The sequence below is a fragment of the Pseudophryne corroboree genome, chromosome 3, assembly GCF_028390025.1.
Source record: "Pseudophryne corroboree isolate aPseCor3 chromosome 3, aPseCor3.hap2, whole genome shotgun sequence".
Lineage (NCBI taxonomy): Eukaryota > Metazoa > Chordata > Amphibia > Anura > Myobatrachidae > Pseudophryne > Pseudophryne corroboree.
Window position 1 is genome coordinate 386,119,394 of NC_086446.1, and position 20,559 is coordinate 386,139,952.

Here is a 20,559-nt window from a genome sequence, read left to right on the forward strand (position 1 = left end):
TTTATCTCCCGATAGAGCTCAGGAGCTCATGACACTGGTCAGGAATCCATTGAAAACCAAAACAGGTGTCAGTGCATCACTGCACTCGAGTCCTGGGAAGGATAATGGCATCATACGAGGCCATCCCCTTCGGCTGGTTCCATGCAAGGACAATGGAACTTACTGGACAAGTGGTCCGGATCACATCTTCGGATGCATCGGTTAATCACCCTATCCCCCAGGGCCAGGGTGTCTCTCCTGTGGTGGCTGCGGAGTGCTCACCTTCTCGAGGGCCGCAGATTCGGCATTCAGGACTGGGTCCTGGTGACCACGGATGCAAGCCTCCGAGGGTGGGGGGCAGTTACACAGGGAAGAAAATTCCAAGGTTGTGGTCAAGCCAACAGACTTGCCTTCACATCAATATCCTGGAACTAAGGGCCATATACAACGCCCTAAGTCAAGCGGAGTTCCTGCTTCGCGACCAACCGGTTCTGATCCAGTCAGACCGCAGGGGCTCATGTAAACTGCCAGGGCGGCACAAGGAGCAGGGTGGCGAGGGTAGAAGCCACCAGAATTCTTCGCTGGGCGGAGAATCAAGTAAGCGCACTGTCAGCAGTGTTCATTCCGGGAGTGGACACGACCTCTACCCGGAAAAGTGGTGACTTCATCAGGAAGTCTTCACGCAGTTTTGCAAATTGATGGAAACTGCCTCAGGTGGACTACATGGCGTCCCACCTCAATAAAAAGATAAAAAAGGTTTTACGCTGGGTCAAGGGACTCTCAGGCGATAGATGTGGTCGCACTAGTAACACCGTGGGTGTTCCAGTCGGTCTATATATTCCCTCCTCTTCCTCTCAGACCCAAGGGCTGAGAATTGTAATAAACGGAGGAGTGTGAACAATATTCTTTGCTCCGGATGGGCCAAGAAGGACTCGGTACCCGGAACTGCAAGAAATGCTCTCAGAGGACCCATGGCCTCTGCCTCTCAGTCAGGACATGTTGCAACAGGGACCCTGTCTGATCCAAGACTTACCGCGGCTGCGTTGAACGCCGGATCCTAGCGGAAAAGGGCATTCCGGATGCAGTTATTCCTACGCTGATTAAGGCTAGGAAAGACGTGACAGCAAGACTTTTTCCCTGTATATGGCGAAAATAGGTTGCTTGGTGTGTGGCCGGGAAGGCCCTACAGAGGAATTCCAGGGGGGTCGATTCCTGCACTTCCTACAGTCAGGAGTGACTATGGGCCTAAAATTAGGATCCATAAAGGCCAAGATTTCGGCCCTATCCCTTTTTCTCTCAAAAAGAACTGGCTTCACTGCCTGAAGTTCGGACGTTGTTACAGGGGTGCTGCATATTCAGCCCCTTTTGTGCCTCCAGTGGCACCTTGGGATCTTAACGTGTGTTGGATTCCTAAAATCCCACTGGTTTGAGCCACTTAAGACCGTGGAGCTAAAATATCTCACGTGGAAAGTGGTCATGCTTTTGGCCTTAGCTTGGACTAGGCGTGTGTCAGAATTGGCGGCTTTGTCATGTAAAAGCCCATATCTGATCTTCCATATGGAAAGGGCAGAATGGAGGACTCGTCCCCAATTTCTCCCTAAGGTGGTATCATCGTTTCATTTGAACCAACCTATTGTGGTGCCTGCGGCTACTAGGGACTTGGAGGATTCCAAGTTGCTGGACGTAGTCCGGGCCCTGAAACTTTATGTTTCCAGGACGGCTAAAGTCAGAAAAACTGACTCGCTATTTATCCTGCATGCACCCAACAAGCTGGGTGCTCCTGCTTCAAAGCAGACTATTGCTCTCTGGATCTGTAGCACGATTCAGCTTGCACATTCTGCGGCTGGACTGCCGCATCCTAAATTAGTAAAAGCCCATTCCACGAGGAAGGTGGGCTCTTCTTGGGCGGCTGCCCGAGGGGTCTCGGCTTTACAACTTTGCCGAGCTGCTACTTGGTCGGGTTCAAACACTTTTGCAAAATTTTACAAGTTTGATACCCTGGCTGAGGAGGACCTTGAGTTTGCTCATTTGGCGCTGCAGAGTCATCCGCACTCTCCCGCCCGTTTGGGAGCTTTGGTATAATCCCCATGGTCCTTACGGAGTACCCAGCATCCACTAGGACGTCAGAGAAAATAAGAATTTACTCACCGGTAATTCTATTTCTCGTAGTCCGTAGTGGATGCTGGGAGCCCGTCCCAAGTGCGGACTCTCTGCAATACATGTATATAGTTATTGCTTAACTAAAGGGTTATTGTATGAGCCATCTGTTGAGAGAGGCTCAGTTATTGTTCATACTGTTAACTGGGTATAGTTATCACGAGTTGTACGGTGTGATTGGTGTGGCTGGTATGAGTCTTACCCTGGATTCCAAATCCTTTCCTAGTAATGTCAGCTCTTCCGGGCACAGTTTCCCTAACAGAGGTCTGGAGGAGGGGCATAGAGGGAGGAGCCAGTGCACACCAGATATAGTACCTAATCTTTCTTTTAAGAGTGCCCAGTCTCCTGCGGAGCCCGTCTATACCCCATGGTCCTTACGGAGTACCCAGCATCCACTACGGACTACGAGAAATAGAATTACCGGTGAGTAAATTCTTATTTTTATTACTAGGACTTGATACCTGTTTTAACTACAGGGAGGTGCACCCAGAAAAATATCACATGATTGTACAACATAAACACATATATATATATATATATATATATATATATATACACATACATATACATGCATTCGTCAAAGTAAACCCCCCTTCCATATCCTGCGTTTGCCCCTGCGGGGGATGGTTGCTGGTGGGGGATGCCTCTTGTCTTGGGTGCCTTGGGCGCCCCGAGGGCTTAATCCGGCCCTGTTGCATGTGTCGGAATAGTAAGTGATGCTGACTGTTCATACATTGCCCAGACTTAGCGGCCTGCAATCCTTTAGATAGCAGCGCCGATAAGGACAGGGGTGCTATCACCCTGCACACACCGCTGCCTTCATACACGGAGAAGCGGTATAGCGCACATGACGTGCGCTGATAACGCTTCTCCCTGATAACGACAGTGACAGATAGTACATTAACCCCCTTATCTCTAATGTCAGGCAGTCTACTATATTAAATGTGTCTATTTGTTCTTAAAACTGAAACTGTAGCCAATTTGAAATGTATTCTTAGCCAAGAGCTTCAGGGCTGACAATATAGTAACATTTTATTATATTAGCCTCAGCAGAGACCTGTCAGTCAGACTTGCTATCATAGTTCTACGTGTAGTATTTAACACATGAGCAGTTGCCCCCCTCCATAAGCAAACAGCACAGCACAGCACATGCAAAGCCAGCACCTCATAACCCGCACTCCCCCGCCCCACTCGTTCCCGCTGTCAAAAGTATTTATTACAGGCTCACTACCGCGTCAGCCCCAGCATATTCAGACACTTCTCCTCACTGAAGTTATTGACGGGGAGTAAAGACAGGCTGCTACTGCTGCTCCTCTCACCTCTCAAAGCCCAAACGCGAATACAGCCTGAGAGGAGCAGCTCCCTCCTACATGCCAGCGACCAAGCGCTCTGTGTAAATAACAGAGCCAGCTGCTGCAGCCGCGCAGAGAGACACAGAGCCTGTGAGTGAGGCTGAGCTCCAGACAGGTGACGTATTTCACAAAAAAAAAAAGATCAGCCTCCTGAGCAATAGATTGGAGGCCAGGGGGGGTTTCTAGGTACTCGGAAACCCCCCCTGCGCGCGGGTATGGGCATGGAACCTACCATACTGGATCGCCTCGTATGAGGCTACCATCTTTCCCAACAATCTTATGCAAAGATGAATAGAGATCCGAGTCGGCCGTAGAACCGCTCGGACCATCTCCTGGAGTGTTCTTGTCTTGTCCTGTGGGAGGAATACTTTCTGATTTGGGAGATACCGCACTGATCAAGAAATGATGATAGATATTACTCAAGAAACAAAATTAAACAATTGTGGGGATAATTATTCCCAATTAGTGTTTTTATTGGTGGTGCACCCTGAGTCAGAATTAATACTAGACAAGGCAACAAAAGAAAAAGAAGACTCTTTTCTTGGTGCACTCTTAGAAATAGTCAAACGAAGACTCTCACCAGCAATCCATTGGTATATGGGAAGACCTGGGAATATACTCATACTTACCTTTGCCTAATGCTGCCAGCAGATCCATCTATCCAATTCCAACCTTTTCTGTTTCTATTTTCTTCACATCTTTATCGTATGTGAACTCTCATAAGTGATCCTGGAGTAGAAAGGGTATCATGTTTCTACTATCATGCCACACTGTATATGCCCAAATCTGTCTGATCTCGGAAGCTAAAGAGTGGCAGGCTTGGTCAGTACTTGGATGGGAGACCTCCTGGGAAGACCCAGTTTAGTAAATTTTGGAGTTCTCAGTATACTCTATGCCTAACACTGACAGCAGATTAGCTTTTTTTCTATACAAAGTGTACCCTGATCTTTCAATGTCTTTAAATCTTCTTGGTGGTGAATTGCCATTGGTCACATACTAAGTGTAAATTCTATTATGATTTATATACAAACAGGAGTTATTCAACACAAATTTTCAATTAATGAAACTTGATTATTTGTTAGCATACCTGTGAGTCCCTAATATATCGACCCAGTTGGGGTCTTGATCACTAATACTGACCCATATTTACATCTGGGCCAATATTTACTAAAAAATCGAGTTTGTCCGATTTGTGTTTTTTTTTCTAAGTCCCAACACGGGAATTCACTAAGCACCAATCTCGGCAGTGTTTGGACTATTCGTAATGGTTTGAATGACAAACTTCAGAAATACGAATGAATAGACCATCGGTCAAACGCGGCTGTTATTTCCTACAACACGGGTATTCACTATTCATTCGTATTTGGGTGTTAGTCTCTGAGTGCTCAATTGCGGTCGTATTTTTTTGCGAATCGTTAAAAAAATCAGCCAAAAAATAGACCTGCTTTTTTCAGCCGTGTTTACATGTGTTGACACTTACAAATCATTCACACCTGACTTATCATGCCTATAAAAGGGACACAAACTTGTCTCATCCAAAATAATTTATTGGCTTATGTTGGTGGAGTAAATTTGGAGTTTTAAAAGTCAATATACATTTTTCAACATATATCCATTATTACACACATTAGTGTTAAAAGTTAAAATATTTTTCATTTTGTGGGTTGTGCCTCAGGTTTTTAAATATGATTACTCGTTTTTTACACACACAAACATGCCACAACAATAATGTCATTCATTTTGGTCATTAAAATTAAAAAATTTACACAAACATATTAGGACACTTTTACACAACTCTATTGTGTTTTTCTTGTAAAGTCGTCTACAGAAGAAATGTAAACCAGTTTTAATTCACATTGTAAGTTGCATTGGTCATGGATGATTATGCCTGGCTGCCAATTATTGTGTCTGCAGGATCTGAGACTGATTTGAATCTAGAAAGAGTAATGATTAGAAAAAAATCAAGTGGTCTGTTTACTTCCTGCTAAAGACATTCTGGCTGGCTGCCAATTATTGTGTCTGCAGGATCTGAGATTGATTGGAATCTAGAAAGAGTAATGATTAGAAAAAAAATCAAGTGGTCTGTTTACTTCCTGCTGACATCTATGTGCAGCTCAAACATTTCCCTCCTCAAAAAACATTCAAAGATGGTAAAGAATAAATGTGCGTACAAATTTCCTGTTGTTGTTTGTACCACTTATAATTAATGATGTTGTACAAATTGTCAAGGAGCTAAGTGTTATATCTATTTTGACAAACATACACTTACTAAGTATTTTGATTTACTTCTCTGAAATTTAAAATGTGAGGTTTATTTGTTATTTTTTTGTGGGTGGCTGCTTGTCCTGCCCTTTGCCTTTAGAACTGTCATGTTAGCGTGCTCTGGTGGAGCGTCTTGGTGGTGATGACACTGGCTTGATATTTGGAGTAGTCGTACAAGAACTGCTGCTTGTTTGCTGTTGGTGCATGGATCTGAGTGTTTCATTGAGGTTAGTGAGGGTGGCATTGAGTTCACGTGTAGCAGCATTTTGATTGTCTACAATTCGGAATAAAATTTCATTTATCTTTTGATTGTTTTGAAAAATGTTCATATAGCTTTGCTGTTGTCTGTGCTGTTCTTCCATTAGTCTGTGCTGTTCTTCCATTATGCGCTGTAAGTTGCCCATGACCTGTGTAATGTCTGCACGCATGAGTTCCATGGTATTGCCAATTCTCGTGGTTTGTTCATTTTGTCTACTCATATTTCTGTTTAATCTTCTGAGGTGACATGGTAGGCTTGCAAACATTTGTGTCTGCCTACGCAGGCAATCTTCATTAGTGGCCTGCTGTCTAGCCCAAATGTTCCAAAACACGTGATCAGGGCCTTGTGTTACTGGTGTTGTTGTGCTGTGTTGTGGTGGTGGTGTGCTTTGCTGTGGTGGTGTACTCACAGGTGCTGGGGGGCTGATTCCTTGGCTTAATGGCTGCATTTCTAACATGATTGTCTCATCCATGTCAATGTGTTGCTGTTGTTGCGGAGGGATGCTGTTACCAGGACTAGAAGCTGTAATTGTAAAAAAATATCCGTTAGTTACCCATATGTTTGAAAATTCGAAAAATTCACTAAACATGGAACACATGTCATTGACTGTTGCTTTGAGATATCCTGCCTAGCAACATTATCACTCATAACGTAAAAACATACATATGCCTGTTTGTGGCTAATGTGTCTGGTTACTTCATTGTGAAAGCAAACACATTATTTTTATTGTAGATCAGACATACTCCACCATAAAAACTCATTGTAATCCATAATGTGTTACCTTATAGTTTTTCATAAACAAACATAGGAATGTGTTTATATGTATTTGGCAATGTTAGGTCAAACACACATGTTAAAATTTGTGAGACAACCTTACTATTTCACAAAATTACACGAGTTTCTGTTGCAGCATCTTACACACAATGTGCTACTGTATGGCTGAAGTGGACATACATATATTTACAGGATGTGGACAAGGCCATTTTGCTAGGATTCAATTTCATGTTTTAGTGACTTCGGTAAGTATATCATATTTTGATGTGTTTAGACTTAATGCGTTTAAGTGAAAATTTTATTACGATCTGAATTTTTTTAATTTTTTTTTGTTTGATACTCACAATCAAGATGAGGGGAGTGTGGTTCTCGTCTTGGAGGTGTGTCCAAAATTTGGAGCGGGGGGACCGAACATACTGTCGATAATCTTCGTGGCGGGGTAGCCTGCTGTGTTTGGCCCTGGACATCAGACCTTGCTTTCTTTGCTGCCACATGTTTTTTTTGGTGGTGTGTTACAGAAGTCCCACTTCTGCTGCTCCAGACTTCTTTTGATGGACCTATCATTGAAAGTTAAATTTTGTTATGGCCATTCCTTTACAAACATACCCTATACTACAATGGACACTTTACCTGCTACCGCAGCGTCATCATCATCAGATGTCATGGGAGTTACTGTAGGACGACCAGTACTGCTTTTTTCCAACACTGTAAAACCAAAATAAGAAATCATGTAATCATGCTATTGTTGATACATCCACCCATTATGCTTATAAACATTAATTCATTAAAAAATGCTTGTTTTTTATTTAAAACAAACATAAGGACCGTAAACCAAAAAACCACTACATAAAACAATAAAGATTGTCCAATAGCCATATGCACTATGTAAAGTGCAACACAGGAAAACATGTATAGGACACAGACATAGGACACAAGTCAAAATACATACACTAACAACCAAAAACACACACATCTTAATTTTGTAATGAAAGGAAAAATATTACATATGCAATATAGAAATTGCTCTGTGATGTGGCACTCCAAACACACATTACCACTATATGAGGCAACCAAAAATAAAACCACAAAAAAAAAAAAAAAAAAAGGAGACTGCAGTGTTGTGTCAGGGTACAAATACAGACTTAAACTGAACAAACAAATAGTGGGTTTTTTATAAAAATTTATACATTCAGTAATAATGACATTACACATGTAAGTGGTTTCCAAACCACTTTCCACTACTCCAGCCTCTAACATGACAACCACTGTTTTAGCAACATTGCACATGGATAACCTAAATCTAAAACATCATCCAAATTAAAAACTTAAAAATGTGCAAAAGGAATACATTATTGCTGGACAATTCAATGACACACCAAGTCCAAACTACACATGGAAAATATAGCGTAAAAAAACATATAACATACAATAAAGTCAGATGTTACATTGGCTTTTGTAGAAAACATTACCAAAAACAATGTATTTGCTGACACACACTTGAAGATGGGAGTAATATGCAACGTCACATGACACACATTTGAAAAAAATATATTAAAAAAACCCATAGATTGTTAATGCAAATACACATGCTCACCATTCTTCCTGGGCCTATCTGAATCCCGGACATGGGTTGCAGAGACTACTTCAGAAGATATTACACTCCGCATGGGCTCCTCATACTCCAGATATCTTGCAATATAGGGCTGGCCACCACCGTTTTTTCGAGCCGACTTCGACTCCTTGGCCATTTTGGACTTGACACGTCGCTTTATGTCATAGTAACGTTTGCGGCACGTGTCCTCCATCCGCTTGACCACCCCCTCACTATTGACAGCAGCAACGACTTTCACCCACAACACCGTCTTCTTCCGTGTTGGCACCTTGGCGGACTCAGGCCCAAATAGCTGCCGCTGATACTTCATCAGCTCCCGCACCAATGCCACATTTTCTGCATAACTAAACTTGATTTCCCCCCCAGTCTTAGTAGTGGTGCGTGGCTACGGAGCACTCGGACTGTCACTATCACTGTCACTTGAGGCTGCTGCAGCAACCTCACCCACCTCCTCCACCTCACTAACCTCACTCACACTCACCTCCTCCACCTGACCGACCTCCTCCCCCTCACTTGCGAAGTACTGTTACAAGTGTGTGTCTGCTCTAATTAGCAATTAATTAGCAACTGAATTCACTTGTTGAGCATTTACTCGCCAAACACTGCTCTTACAAAATAATACAAACAGCAATTATATGGCCACTTAATATTTGTATTGTTACCACAAACAAATCTGACACACACAAATAATGCACTGTATTTTTTGGACAAATAAAAAGTAACTGATGTTAAATGCATGTTTTAATTATTTGTTTAATAATCTCAAATGTGACTAAACAAACTTATAAACTACATCAGCTAAATCTTCTCGACATAGACATATTCCTTTGTACATACCAAATAACATGAGCACCATAATGCAGCCTACATTTAATGTGACTTAATATGTTGTTTTTTTTTTTTTTTGGGGAATATGTGTCCATATCTAATACTATGGCATGTTGCCCCTAGTAACCCAAGTTTTTTTTTATTTTATTTTTTTTTGGGGGGGGGGGGGGGGTTATATGGCCAATTAAGTGTTGTGCAAGGAATACAGATTTAAAATTAGACTATGCAATGTTTGTCTTAATATTCTGATTGTTCCCTTGTTCCACAAATGTCAATATGCCATGTTCAAGTTTGCAGGGCACAGTTTTCATGAGTGCATAACCTTTAATAAAACACACAAACAATTGTAAAGTAATTTTTTTTTACTTCAAAAAAAGAACAAAATCAACAACACAACATGGCTACAAATGAGCATCACATACAGAGATGCACATAGCAGAACCCAGTACTATGGTAACCCCTTCTTCTGACAAAATATGATGTTTTCAATTAAGTAAGTGAACCCCCAGCCAGACTAAACTTTTAGGGGAACTGAGGTAGATTCCGGAACAAACACACAAACACAAACATACACAGCACGCTAGGAAGAGGAAGATGGCTCAGGTGTAGGCACAAATAACTCACAGGCTACAATTTAAAGAAAACCTTTCACTTTGAGGGAGTTCTAGATTCTGGCCACACAAGCCAAAATAAAAAAATACATCGAGGCAACATGTAAAACATGGGTGCTGCCCATCTGGAGAGACATCACTTTCTCTTTTTTGTCCCCGCCTGATGATGTTCTTCTTGGCTTGGTCTGCGGAGCGACCTTCGAGGGCCCTGCCCAGTGGGATGTTCTTCCTGGGCAGGGGGAGGGGAGGGAGCCGATGTGGCTGGCTCTCTGCCACTGTGGGCAAGGGAGACAGCGATGTCCTGGAGCCCTTGCCGAATCGAATTGGCAAGTTCATGGAAGGAGGAGGCGAGTTGATCTTGTCCCTGCCTGATCTCTGCCAGACCTTGGCAGAGTTGAGCTACACCTTGCTCCACACTGGTTCTGTGCTCAGTGAGCCGGACAGGTATCTGGCTTACCTCCCGGAGCATCCTGTCCTGAAAAGCATTCAGGCTCTCACCATACCTGGCTATTTCAGTCAGGATTTCCGGGATAGCAGAGGGTTGGGTGGGGGGGCCAGTTGGAATCTGGATGGGTGGGATTTGTGGTCCCACACTGCCAGACACACTAGGTCCCTCCACCTCAGCCTCAGCCACATAACCCTCCTGTGACTCTACCTGCTCACCCCCCTGTGCTGTGTTATGTGCAAAGCAAATAGAAGAATGAGTGGAAAAAGAGTAGAAAAAAACAATATGAGACTTTTGTATCCAAAAATAAATAAATACAAATATGTGTGTAAACTTACCTGGCAAGTCATGTGCATGGAGTATTTCAGGCAGGTCCGTGTCCATATAAGACACCCCAACCCCCTCCTCGTAGCTCACACAGTCCATCGCTATCTCCTCAAGATCTGTGTATTCCACAGTGGCAGCTGGTCCTTCCCCTGTTGCCCTCGAGGCATTCCACTCCGCAGACCTCTTGCCCTTCAGGCGGGATTTGAAGTCGGCCCAACTACATATGTGGGGAAAAATAGGGACAAGGTAGTGTTAAATTATGAAAACCTGCTTTAATATATAGTACACATGTTATGCATTTGGTTGCTATAGGCAAATTCACATCTAAGTTACTTTTTAAGAATACTTGGCACAGAAAAGGGACTGGCAATATAAACTTACCGTCTTCGAACTTCCTGCGAGGTGCGGACTATTGAGCCGACTTCATTAACAGAATTAGTGATGTCCCTCCAAATTCTGTCTTTGGTTGCAGCACCCATGTTTTTGGGTCCTCGATGTATTTTTTGCATGGCCTGTGTGACCAAAATCCGTAACTCCCTCTTAGTGAAGGCGGGCTGTCTTTTCTTTTTTTTGGAAGTAGCCTGTGAGCTATCGTCCTGACCTTCCTCACCATCTTCCTCTTCACTAGCTGCTTGTGTAGTTTGTGTTTGAGCTGCTAGTCCGGAATCACCCTCAGTTTCCCCACTAGCTATGTCTGGCAGGGGATTCACTCCTAACTCCTGGGTATCAGAAGAAGGAGTTTGTATAGTACTGGGTCCTGCTATTTCTAAGTCAGCATTGTCAAAGTCAAGCATCTGCCTCCGCAGTGCTAAGCTTCTATGGGCTAAAGCTGCCATCTGCTTCCGCATCTCGTCCATCTCTGCTGCAGTCTGCTCACGAGTAGCCATGTTGCTGGTGGCATGTGTGTATGCACGAGTGTTTAGCTATTTATAGCTGCGTGTGTTTTCCGGTGCGGAATTCCGCGCAGGTGTATATTATGCAAATTGGTCCACTGATTGTTGCACTGGCTATATAAACACCCTGCATGCAGCCTGTGTGTGTGTGGGTGTATGCTGAAAATTACTGAAGCAAGCTGGACATTTCTGAGAGCACATTTCTGAGTGAGTTTAGAGAATATTTTATTTTGTTTCAGTACAGTTTTTTTATGTAATGTTCTCCTTTTCATGTATGTTGTGTAAGATTGTTGTATACAATGGTTTTTATCTTTAAAAAATATTTTTATTCTATGTATATGTGAAGACTAATATGGTTATGATTTGAAGCCATATCTGAATGATATGTGTGTGTGTGTGTGTGTGTGTGTGTGTGTGTGTGTGTGTGTGTGTGTGTGTGTGTCCGCGGGTGCGAATCTCCGCCCATGAGAACTGTACAAACTGTCCTGCACATCAATGTATACATATCAATAAAGCTTATTACAGATGACACCATACTTTTCCAACCAATCACATGCCAACACACACTATAAATATAAGCCCATATATGGAAAACGCCATTGCCATAACGCCCGCAGCAGCATTCACGCGCCGCGAGCTGCGCTTCCTGGTGGCAGTGATGGACCGCCGCGTAGGCCGCGCAGGGCCCTTTGTCCCAAATAGGGTAAAGCGCGAGGCCTACGCGGAGGTCCGCAGCTTGAGGACCCGCGTCCGCAGCCGGAGGACCGTAATACAATTGGAGAGGCGCTGGAGCGACCTCCGCAGGCGTACGCCGGACCTGTTGGCGGAGCTCCGCCAACAAATCCGTAACATACGTAGGCGCAGTAAGTAAAATATTACAGTACATAACAGATTTTTAGCATAAACTTTGCCTACTTTCACTAAGTGAGAGTGTGAAAATTAGCACACTTACAATACACTATTGTAGAATAAACATGACAGTGTGTGTGGGTAGGGCAAGCAGTACTGACTGTATCAAGGTGTTTCTGCAAAAGTGAATGTTGTTGTGCATAATTGCTACACAGGCTGTCAACTGAACCCAATAACTTGCTCAGTGGGTTTAATTTTATAATGTGTGAGGTTTTTGGAACTGGTGATATTGCCTATATCAAACAATCAGATTCTATATATTATCTGATAGAAGCAGCTTAATAAATGTTACGTATAATCTGATTGGTTGCTATGGACAACATCACCAGTTTAAACAGTTAACAATCTTATTAATGTTACCCCTGTCTCTTTAACATGGGACAGAACAGAGTAATAGGAATATGCTGATGTTATAAATGTATATGCTAAAACCTAAATATTACATATGTCATTCTAGGGAGAGCACAACGGCAAGCTGCTGCTGCTGATGGGAGCCCACACCAGGCCCCTTCTCAGGCCCCCTCCCCTTCTGTCTCCCCCTCCCCCTCTCCAGGCCACTGCCCCTCTTCTGCTCACACCCCCTCTCCAGCCCACACCCCCTCTACGGACCACTCCCCCTCTCCAGCCACCTCCACCTCTCCGGCCCAATTCCACTCTCTTTCCCAATCCCCCTCTCCAGCCCAATTCCACTCTCTTTCCCAATCCCCCTCTCCAGCCCAATCCCACTCTCTTTCCCAATCCCCCTCTCCAGCCCAATCCCACTCTCTTGCACAATCCCCCTCTCCAGCCCAATCCCACTCTCTTGCACAATCCCCCTCTCCAGCCCAATCCCACTTTCCCGACCAATCACCCTCTCCGGCCCAATCCCACTCTCTTGCACAATTCCCCTCTCCAGCCCAATCCCACTCTCTTGCACAATCCCCCTGTCCAGCCCAATCCCACTCTCCCGACCAATCCCCCTCTCCGGCCCAATCCCACTCTCTTACACAATTCCCCTCTCTGCCCCCCTCCCCCTCTGTGTCCCAAAAATCCACTCCACCACCCTCACCCTATCATTCACAAACCCCCTCTATAAGGTCCTCCCCTTTCCATCCTCTAACACAATTAGACCCTCCTTCCCCCATCCTGCCTCCTTCCCCCATCCAGCCTCCATCCCCCATCCAGCCAACCTCACCCATCCAGCCTCCATCCCCCAGCCAGCCACCTTCGCCACCAACAGAATGGGCAGCAGAGGCCCCGGAGCCACTTGAGGGAGGTGGGCAAGTGGCAGAGGAGAGTAAGTTCACACACATTCCTTATTTTTTTTATTTTAAAATAAAAAACACATTCAAATAAATGCAGTGTTGTACTGTGGGCAATCTTTTGTCAAGGTTAAATGCTTGTCTTCTTCATCATGGCATGGATGATGCCTTTACATTTGTGTGAGGAACATTATATGTACAGTGTCTACATCTGCAATGTTGAGGATGCCCACTCTGGGTCGCCAATCACTATGTCGACAGGTTTGGCTGCACAACAGGGTTTGTATGTGATACATTATATGCAAAACATTTAGACCTGAGTGATACTTTTTGTGTGGTTATACTTTTACAATTGTGCCTGGGTATTGCAATATTTTCAAATTAAAGTCGCAGGAGTCACTTTGTTAGGCAGGCTAAGGACACAGTGATTTGTGTTGTGAAACTTACACTCCTACTATTTAGGATTTATACATTTATAAAGCTGTTTGACCTTATGTTGTAAGGCAGGCTTTCATGGAGTGTGGGCATGCTACGATATGTGGTCCTTCTGAAGATGTTGATATGCAGTGTGATGATGCAGGGCCAACCCCAAAAAAGATAAGTTGGCTTCACTCCAGATGTGAATGAATGCCAACATGGTGTTACATTTACTAAGATGGTAGTTCTCTTTAAGATGGGATGTTGCCCATAGCAACCAATAAGATTATACTTGTAATTTTTTAAACCCCTTCTACAAGATAATATGTCGAATTTGTTTGGTTGCTATGGTCAACGTCCCATCTTAAATAGAACTCCCATAGTAGTAAATGTACCCCATGGTGTGGTACACTTTAAAAAAAAAAAAAAAACATTGCTGAGCAGGCTTGTGTGTTGTTCTGCTACTGATTTATCCTTAAAACAGCCATGATGTAGTCACTTTGCCATTAAAGCAGGCCTGTCCAAACTGCGGCCCTCCAGCTGCTGAGAAACTACACATCCCAGCATGCCCTGACACAGCTTTTGCATTCTCTGACCCCAAAACTGTGTCAAGGCATGCTGGTATATGTAGTTTCACAACAGCTGGAGGGCCCCAGTTTGGACATGCCTGCATTAAAGTGTGCTTTGTGCCTTGCTTGTATAATAGGTAATGTGAGTAAGTTAGTAATGTTTATGTTGCCTCTTAATTTCAGATGTTGCAGTTGGAGATCCCACAACTTTTGCGGGCATTCTGGCCACCATGAGGCAAAATCTTGTAGCCTTGCTGGCTAATGTGGACCAGCTGGAAAAATTTGCAAATTTTTAATGTAAATAATTTAATATTTTCAGTTTAAAAAAAAAATTATTAAAAAAAAAATGACAAACAATAAAATCTATATATATTTCAAGATAAGCGGGTGTTGTGTTTATTAATGCAATAAAGGAACAGCAGATTGGCTAGCAGAAATTGATTACCTTAAACATTTCACACATCTAACGTAAGATTTAAAACAAAAACACAAATACAGTTAGGAGGTTATTGTCTAAATAAACATGTAAACACCTTCATTCACAAACTAAACCTCTACACAAAAAAACAAAAACAAAAAAAATTAGACCAGGCACATTTAAAACATCTATATTTATAATTTAAACATTTAAATGTTGATGGCCAATTATGCCTACAAAGTGTTCTTCAGGTATTTTTTGAAGACTTAATTGGTCATGAACATTATCATTCATTATACTAATTTGATTCGTAATTGAGGAGGGCTTGTGGACTTTAAACTGAAAGGTGTAATTTCACTTAATAGAAAAAAAACACATTGTTGTGCGTTTTTCCGCAAAAGTGTGCACTTTTAAGAAAAATGAGTAAATCTACGAAAACTTAGTATTTTTACAATGAGGTTGGTGTTAATGCGATGGTTTCGCACTGCTGCAATGTCATTTGGCGTACACCCACTTTGTGTAATACTGCGGACGAATTAGCAAAAAACCGTTGGAGGCGGATATTCGCTATTTTGCAACATGTTCGCAATTTTGCACATACCTTGTGCGAACGAAAAAAATAGCAAACAACTCGGAATGACCACCAATACTACACTCAGAAATCACCCAAAAAACTCCTCACCAAATCAACTACTCACCAACCTCCACAGCACAACCTCCCTCCTCACCACTAACTAAACCCACGAGGTGCGGACGGTTTGGGGCGTATTTATATGGTTGCGCACAGACACTCCTACCATCTGAAGCACAACCAATCACGAACAGGGATGAAAAACGAAACTAAAAGTGAAAATGCGGCCGCGGGAAAAAAAAAACCCTGCCGCGTTTAACTTAGAAAAAAACCCAGCAAAAACAACAAAAACACGTACGCAAACGACAATGACGGCCGCAAATGTGCCAGAAAAAACCGACTGGCATCGACATCGGAAAACACGACAACCATAAAGTCGACTGCTTCGTAACTTGGCGTATATAGTTTCAAAAAGTTGCATGAAAATGCACCCGATACAAGACGAGTTTAAACTCTACACAAACCGACTCAAACACGAATATTAGTAAATATTGGCCCTGGTCTCCACAATATGGATTTACCTGGTATAGTGGTATAGGAGAGACCTCTGTTGTTAATATTTCAACTTTTGTATATTGTTTATGTGTTTATACTGTATGTCTGTTAAGGATACACCAAGTGGAATTATTGTTTTATAAAATAATAATAAAATTCAATATGTTTTAATTTCACAAATAATCTAGTCTTCATTTGACTATTTCTAAGAGTGCACTCAGAAAAGAGTCTTCTTTTTCTTTTGTTGCATTGTCTAGGAATACTTTCTGAGCCACTGTGTCCAGAAACATTCCCAGGAGCAGGAGCCATTGAGTAGGCTCCAGGTGAGACTTCTGTAAATTGAGGATCCACCCATGATGTGAGAGAAGCTGAATAGTGCGGTCTATATTGAGCAATAAAAGCTCCTTGGATTTCGCATTTACCAAGAGATCGTTTAGGTAAAGGACAATATTGACCCCCTGGACTCGAAGCTGGAACATCATCTACGCCATCACCTTCGTGAAGACCCTCGGAGCTGTGGACAGGCTGAAGGGCAGTGCCTGGAACTGGTAGTGATCACTCAACAGGGCAAATTGCAGGTAAGCCTGGTGAGGCGGCTTAATCGAGATATGGAGTGGAGATTAGCGTCCTGGTATCCGTTCAGATGGTCGACCATGTTATGGTCGACAGTCATTAGGTCGACCACTATTGGTCGACATTGACATGGTCGACATGGACACATGGTCGACACATGAAATGGTCGACACATGAAAAGGTCGACATGAGTTTTTTAACTTTTTTCTTTTGGGGAACTTTTGCATACTTTACGATCCACGTGGACTACGATTGGAACGGTAATCTGTGCCGAGCGAAGCGGTAGCGGAGCGAAGGCACCATGTGAGGGGACGCGGTGCACTAATTGGGGTTCCCAGTCACTTTACGCAAAAAACGACACCAAAAAAGTAAAAAAACTCACGTCGACCTTTTCATGTGTCGACCATTCATACCGGAACCAGGGTCCTTTATATACAGCGAAACCATGAACTCCTGTTCTTCCAGGCCCGCAAACACTGCTCGCAAGGATTCCATCTTGAACTTGAAGACCTTTAGGTAAGGGTTCATGGATTTTAGATTTGAAATGGGCCTTAACGAACCATCCGGTTTTGGTACCGCAAACAGGTTGGAGTAGTAGCCTTTTCCCTGTCGTTGCAGTGGCACTGGGATAATGACTTGGGACTGGACCAATTTCAGGATGGCCTTTTGCAGTGTATCTCACGTATCCGCCAAAACTGGTAAACTTGATTTGAAAAATCAGTGGGGAGGAGCACTGTCAAACTCCAGCTCGTAGCCCTGAGAAATTAGGATCCTTTCCACATGCGGCTGACGTGACGCAATTGAGCTCCCACCTCGAGATTCTCTCGGGGTGGGGGAACACCGTCATGTTAAGTCCTTGGTGAAAGCAGACCTGGTGCTTTGTTCCTGAGAACCAGCGGCGGCTGGTTTTCTTGTCTTGCCCCTGCTGCCTCTTGCAGCGTTTGAAGTGCCTCTGGTTCTTGACATAAATCTAGTGGTTCAAAAGGACTGTGTAGATGGCCCCAGGTAGGAGCGTCTGGCTGGTGGGGCCCCAGAGGGGAGAAATGAGGATTTCCCCGAAGTAGCTTTCGAAATCCACGTATCCAACTCAACCCCAAATAACCACACTCCTGAGAAAGGAATAGACTCCACACTGTGCTTGGAATCTGCATCTGCTATCCACCGACGCAGCCATAATGCTCTGTGCGCAGACACTGCCATGGCAGTAGTCTTAGCATTAATAGCGCCTATCTCCTTGATAGAATCACACAGGACATGTGCACTATCCTGAATGTGTTTTGTCAGTGTAACCATATTCACCAGAGACATATCCCCGCAAGGCACTCTTGAATCTGGCCTGCCCAGGTGTGAATGGCATGTGTCATCCAGCAACCCATTATCACAGGCCTTTGTGATACGCTAGCTGCTGTGTAAATAGACTTTAATGTAGTCTCTATTTTCCTATCCCCAGGGTCCTTCAAGGCAGAGGCGCCCGGGACTGGTAATACCACCTTTTTAGATAGGCGTGAGACTGACACGTCCACAGCCGGGGGATCTTCCAAAATTTTCCTGCCATCCGGAGGAAATGGGAAAGTACTCAAAAAGCGCTTTGGCACCTGGAATTTTCTATCTGGGTTTTTTCAGGCTAACTTAAACATGTCATCTAATTCCTTAGAATCAGGGAAAGTGACGCTAACCTTTTTCTAGGAGGAGAAGAACTGCTTTGCTGCATCGTCTTCCACTGGGATTTTTAATACATCCCTGATAGCAAGTATGAGGGCTTCAATCCTTTTTGCTGGAGATGAATCCTCTGTAATAGGATCCAGCTCCTCCCCCTCCTCCAGTCCCTCTTCATCAGATTCTGAGAATAAGTCAGGGAGTCCACGTTTATGTGTCCCTGAGCTAGGGAGAGGGTTCTGTCTGTCATCTGCCTTTGCAGCCAGGTCTGCTACAGACAGCTGCAGCTGCTGTGTCTTTAGACTATTTGCAGTGAGCTGAGAAGACATATCAGCCATCATGGTTTTTATAGTACCTAACCAGGATGGCTCCTGAACCTCTTACTCCCCCAGCTTCCTCACTAACTTGGGAGGACTGGCTGCATTGTTCACATGAGAGGGAACCAGCAATGGAGGGAGAGAAGCTGATATTGCAAACTTTACATAATTGATGTTTTACCATGTTTACAGGAGACAAAACACTCACACACAACACACAGAAAAGTATATATAGCAAGCCTGCCCAGACTGGTATGTGAGAGATAGAACCAGAGAGAAGAGACCAACACACCCAATGTCACGTCTAGCAAAGTGGACTTGCCCGAGGAGGTAGATGGCTGTGGGTGAACAAGATGAGGGGGTTGGATATAATTCCTTTGTATGGGACACGGAGCAATGAAGAACGTAGGCGGGGTTGAAAGTCAATGAATAGTATTTATTATGTACAGGGCTGAAGTAGAGAATTGTGGCTGGAGCACGATGGTTAAAGAACGTAGTTGTGGATAAAGAACTGCAGGTTTTGGCTTGAAAGACGAGGTTGTGAATAATGAACTGCACAACTGTGGATGGTGGTTAAAAGACGTGTCTGGAGACAAGGACTGTGGACTGTGGTTTGGAGGATGAGGCTGAAGATAACAATCTGCAGGTTGTGGTCAGTGGTACAAAGACGTGGCTGGTGAAGTAGATCTGTGGAGTGTGGCTTGAAAGACGAGGCAGAAGACCCAGGGCCGACTGTGCCCAAAGAGTCTTACTGGACCGGGTTTTCCAGGAGCGCTTCCACAGGCAGTAGCAGGTTAGGAACGGCAGGACTGCAGCAGCAACAGAGAACCGACCAAGCAGGAGCAGGAGTAACCAGAATACGACAAGTAACTTGAAGCACTGGCATCCCTGTCCTAAACCAGCCCCCTTTTATAGGGAGAGCTTCCCCTGGATTGGCTGGAAGAAACAGGAAACAGGAACTATGCTTAAAACTTGGTCTCCAACATGGCGGCGCCCAGTAATGCAGACCTTTCTGCAAAGCCACATTGCTCACTGCCTCTGGTCTCTTATCAATGGCTCAGCAAGAGCGACCCGCTGTAGCGGCATCCCGCCGCCACGAGCGGACCCCCTCACCGCCGCCACTGCTGCCCACAGACCCAGCGCAGCAGCCCACCTCCGCCGCTACCTGCACACCGCCAGAGAAGCCAGCACCGCGGCCCCAGCGTACCTGTAAGACTCCGGACGCTGACACCCAAGCCTAGCAGACCCAGTAAAACTGCAGGCTGTATTAGCTTGGCATAATACCGGAGTTTGTCCTTTTCAGGACTCTATTTTCATGTATAATAGTGGCTCACCCTCTTATTTACACCCCTGTATCAGTTTCCTGTGTATCTTGAGTGTCCTGGACGAGCTGTGTGCCTTGCTGCTGCAGCTGTAAGCAGAGGAAAGCGCCAAGAAGCCGCTGGTCCCGGTCTGGTAAGCTGAGTAAGCTCCGCCCCCTGTAATGTCGTAATGTCACCAAAACCATGCATTTATTTATACTGGCAAATCTCATGCATTTATTTATACTGTCTCCCATGGTGTAAAACAGAGTATGAATATTTGTTTTCACCAAAACCGCTGGCCAGTTTATGCAGGGGGGTTCAGATGCTGCCACTGCATTAGTTCTGCTTCAAGAACCGGGGGGACCCCCCTAGCAGGGCTCCTGGTTTGTACTCATCACTCTTGTCACCTTCAGGTAATGTTAGGGGTGTGCAGCGCAGCGGAGAAGCGTCTCTGACACCTTACAGAGGCCGGTGTCCTCCCCCACCCCTAACTCCCACGGTGCAGGTATGCTGTTGCCCAAACAGCATAC